Below are 4,164 nucleotides of genomic sequence, written 5' to 3'. Positions count from 1 at the left end.
GTTAAAAATAGATTTTAAAAGCCAAAAAATATGTTATAATACAAACGAGCTTTAATATCACATAAAAGCGAATTACAACATAAAACGTACTTCAGAATATTAATAAAAGCATAAAAACATAAACATAAAAGGTCTTTGTAAAAAGGTAAGGAAGTTCTGACTTAACTCTTTAAAAATAGGCAAGGGAGTCACCACAGGGAGCCCAACGCGTTTCGTCACAACTGACTTCTTCAAAGGGTAAGGACAGAGTGAAATGATATGCCTATTTATACCCCTGGTGGACTGGCTCAGGGTTGGTGATGTCATAATTGATCACATGACAAGATAGAAACTGTGCAAGAAACAGATCATCAAGGACACTTTGTTAGGACATAGTCTCAGGCTAGAGGGGATACCATGGGGGTGTATAACATAAAACGAGTGGTTTTAGAACTAAAATGACAATGGGAGAGTCAGAAATTGTAAAAAAGTATTAATTCGCTGCACTTCCGCCCCGCTTCCGGTGACGGAGGAGACGCGTCACGTGTCTCCGGGTATTTCCGCCCCACTTCCGGTTTCGTCAATGCGCATGCGCCGGCCGCGCTGGTCGCGCACTGCGCATGTGTCCACAGGCTTTCCAGTCAGTATAGCTTTAGCTCCAGGTCTCCGTGTTGTAAATGTCCCTCCTGGTAAGTGCTGCGGCGGCCATATTGGTGGTGACAAGCTCCATAGGAAATACAGGAAGAGCGGTGGCCATCTTTAAGGAGTCCTTGGAGACATATATTCACAGTTCATCGGTAACCATGACAACGGATCCATGAAAGAAAGCAAAAAAGAAGATATGGTGAAGATTATGCACTGGTTTCTTTGTTATAGTTAAACCCTGCTGCGATCCAATAAATGTTATGGGAGGGAATGATATTAACCCAGTATAAAATGGAAGAAATTAATGCTGGTGAAATAAAAATATAGTACTTTGATATTAAAGTGACACACATATTTCAATGTGACACACACATAGCAATGGCTTATTATATGGAATGTGACATCCTACTTAAAAACATACATAGGTGATATCAGGAATTTCAAGTGCCAATTGAGTGGAAATAAAGGAAGAGGGGTGGTTGCATTAGTTACAACCCCCTGGCGAGATCAAAAGAAGGGGGAGGGGGGGGGGAGGGAGGGGGGACCAAGTGAATTATATACAGAAGCACTGTGTAGGTGATGTGGGGGTGTAAGCTCCGAAAATTAGAAGTGTTACGGTCTGAAAGTGCGTCGTGAAGGTATCACCTGGTTAATGGCATGTGGTATTGGATAGATCACTGGTTAGCTCGACGTTATTTGTCAGTCTTTACAGTACCTGATCTTCCCAGGCAGTCCCCCTCCCTGGTACTGATCAGGCCCAGACACTGCTTAGCTTCCAAGATCGGACGAGATTGGGCGTACCAGTGCGGTTTGACTGTACATGAAAGGTAAACATCTTATTACCAGGAACCCGGTCGCAAAAGCACACACGAGACTTGATGAGTTAAGTACTTTAATATAGCGTGACATAGACTCCCCTGGGGTAGGGGTGGTGTGTGGGGGGTGGGGGGGGGGTGCGGTGCGGTGGTTTGGGAAGGTGCAAGAGACAACTGTGGCAACCGAAGAAGAGGAAGTAATGGAGGATACAGCACCTCATAGGAAGGGTGCGATTTCACAGCTCTCGGTCAGGCCCGTTGGTTGCAAGGTCTGTAACTGGAAAATCCAGTACATCTCCCTTCTCGAGAGTTTGTTCGCGAGGTCACCTCCTCTCTCTCCCAAACGCACATGTTCGATCGCCTTAAATGTGAGGTCCTCGGGGTTGGAGTTATGCTGTGATGTGAAATGTCTAGGAACAGTATGACTCTCCACCTTATTCTTGATACTCCTTATGTGTTCCTGGATCCTCATTTTTAGTGGTCTTTTGGTCTTGCCCACGTACTTCTTTTTGCAAGAGCATTCCAGTAGGTAGATCACGGACATGGTGTTGCAGTTCATGAATTCCTTAATGGTGTACTGTTTCTTGTCCTCCATGCCGCTAAAGGTTCTCCGATTCGGATGTAAAAATTTGCATACATTACATTTCCCACATTTATAGGAACCCACACATTTAGGCATTAGGTTGTTCTTGGTGGACTTCTCCTTCAATAGGCTGGGTGCAAGATGGTTCTTCAGGTTTCGAGATTTCTTGAAGATAATGACTGGTTCAGACGGTAGAATATCTTTAAGTACAGGGTCCATGAGAAGAATGTTCCAGTGATTCCTGAGCGAATTCCTGATAGTCTTCTCGTGTTGGTTATAGGTGGTGATGAAGGCGACCGGATCTTTCTTGGCGTCTCTTGATTTGTACTTCAGGAGGTCTTCTCTTGCCCCGTTTCTTGTTTTTTCCAGTGCTTGCTCCAGAATGGGCCCCGGGTATTCTTTATCCTGGAACCTCTTGCTGTAGACCTTCAGTTGGTCATCACAGTCCTTTGGATTCGTACAATTCCTCTTTATCCTCGAGAACTGTGATGCCGGGATGTTATCCTTCCACTTCCGGAGGTGGTTACTTCGATAGTGCAGGTAACTGTTCATGTCCACATCCTTGATGTAGTTCTTGGTGGTAACGCCTCCATTTTCACCAGTTAAAATCAGGTCCAGATATTCGACCGATTTAGCGTTGGTGTTTGAGGTAAAGGTCAAGTTCAGATCATTGTTTCCCAGCGTATTTAAAAACTCATTAAAAGATTCAACTGTGCCATTCCAAATAATTAAAATATCATCGATGTAACGTCTATAGAGTACCACATTTTCCTTGAAAGCCTTAGAATCGTAAACTTGCGTCTTTTCCCAACACCCCATGAATAAATTGGCGAAACTTGGGGCAAAAAACGTCCCCATAGCTGTGCCGCAGCGTTGTAGGTAAAACTGGTTAAGAAACTTAAAATAGTTATGACTGAGGATAAAAAGCATAAGATCACAAATAAAATCTCGGTGGGTGGGAGTGAGGGTTTGATCGTTGTTCAAGTATTCCCTGCATGCAGCTATGCCTTTACAATGTTCAATGCATGTGTACAGGGATTGAACATCCACTGTCGCCCATATATATGTATCCTTCCACTCAATTGCTCCAAGTATGTTAAGTATTGATGTTGTATCTTTCAAATAGGATGGTAATGTTGTCACATATTTCTTCAAGAAAACATCCACATACTCTGACAGATTGGAGGTTAGTGAACCTATGCCCGCCACTATTGGTCTGCCAGGTGGATGTGTCAGGTGTTATGATTCCCGTACTCCAGACCAGAGGAGATCTTAATGGCAGAGGTCTGAGTACTGGGAAGATTTGCTGGTTGTGGGAGCAGGAGAGTCTAGTAACCCCTGGCGCCCTAACTCCGTTGTCTCGCCCGTGTTATCAGAAATCCCCTGCGAGACTATGGTTGCTTGAGCCCATGGCAGCCGCGTTCGAAGGGCGGATTATGTCTGCCCAACCCCGATGCCCCCTCAGGTCTTAATGGGAGACAAAGGGAAATCCGAGACAGGGTGATAACAAGGGGCCCTCTGACTAAGCAACCAGGCCAGGGGTTACAAGCTAACTAACTTAAACCAAGGTATGTGCGGACTAGCCGCCAGGGAAAAGGACAACCAAAGATCCACTGATCCGTTACTCCTATCCAGCACCGCTGGATACCAGAGTGGATCTGTGGGAGCGGAATCCTCCGCAAAAGCTCCAGAACACAAATAAACTAAATAATAAACAGTAAGCGGACAAGCCGCAACACACGTCTGCGCCGCGACTCACGAACACCACAGGATGTTAAAGGTGCTCGTCAGACTCCAGGAATAGATGACAAATATCCGAGTACAGGACCACTGAGAACAGGAACAACCAGATTGAGCAGGACTGGAAACTCTCTGCAACTGACAAAGGCAAACAGGAAGCTATCACCGGCGTCTGTGAGAAGTCCAAAGGGTGCTTATAAGTGTGAGCTCCCCAATCAGGAGCCAAACTGGGTCATCACAATTAATGCCGTGCAGCTTGCATGCTGCACGGCCAGCACACCATGATACAATCAGCACATCATGATACAATTAGAACAGACCCAGCAACGGGGAACGCGGCCCGAACGTGGCGTCCCCGTTGCTAGGGTCAGAGCGGCTCCGTGCGCCCGGCGTCTAGCGTTG

General features: G+C 45.8%; 1 pseudogene; it reads right to left on the bottom strand.

The window, feature by feature from the left end:
* Window positions 1-1,327: 1,327 nt before the first annotated feature.
* Window positions 1,328-1,446, bottom strand: LOC134930122 (5S ribosomal RNA; annotated as a pseudogene).
* Between the last annotated feature and the right edge of the window lie 2,718 nt (window positions 1,447-4,164).

The sequence above is a fragment of the Pseudophryne corroboree genome, chromosome 5 (genome assembly GCF_028390025.1).
Source record: "Pseudophryne corroboree isolate aPseCor3 chromosome 5, aPseCor3.hap2, whole genome shotgun sequence".
Lineage (NCBI taxonomy): Eukaryota > Metazoa > Chordata > Amphibia > Anura > Myobatrachidae > Pseudophryne > Pseudophryne corroboree.
This window is presented reverse-complemented; position numbering and strand designations above follow the sequence as displayed.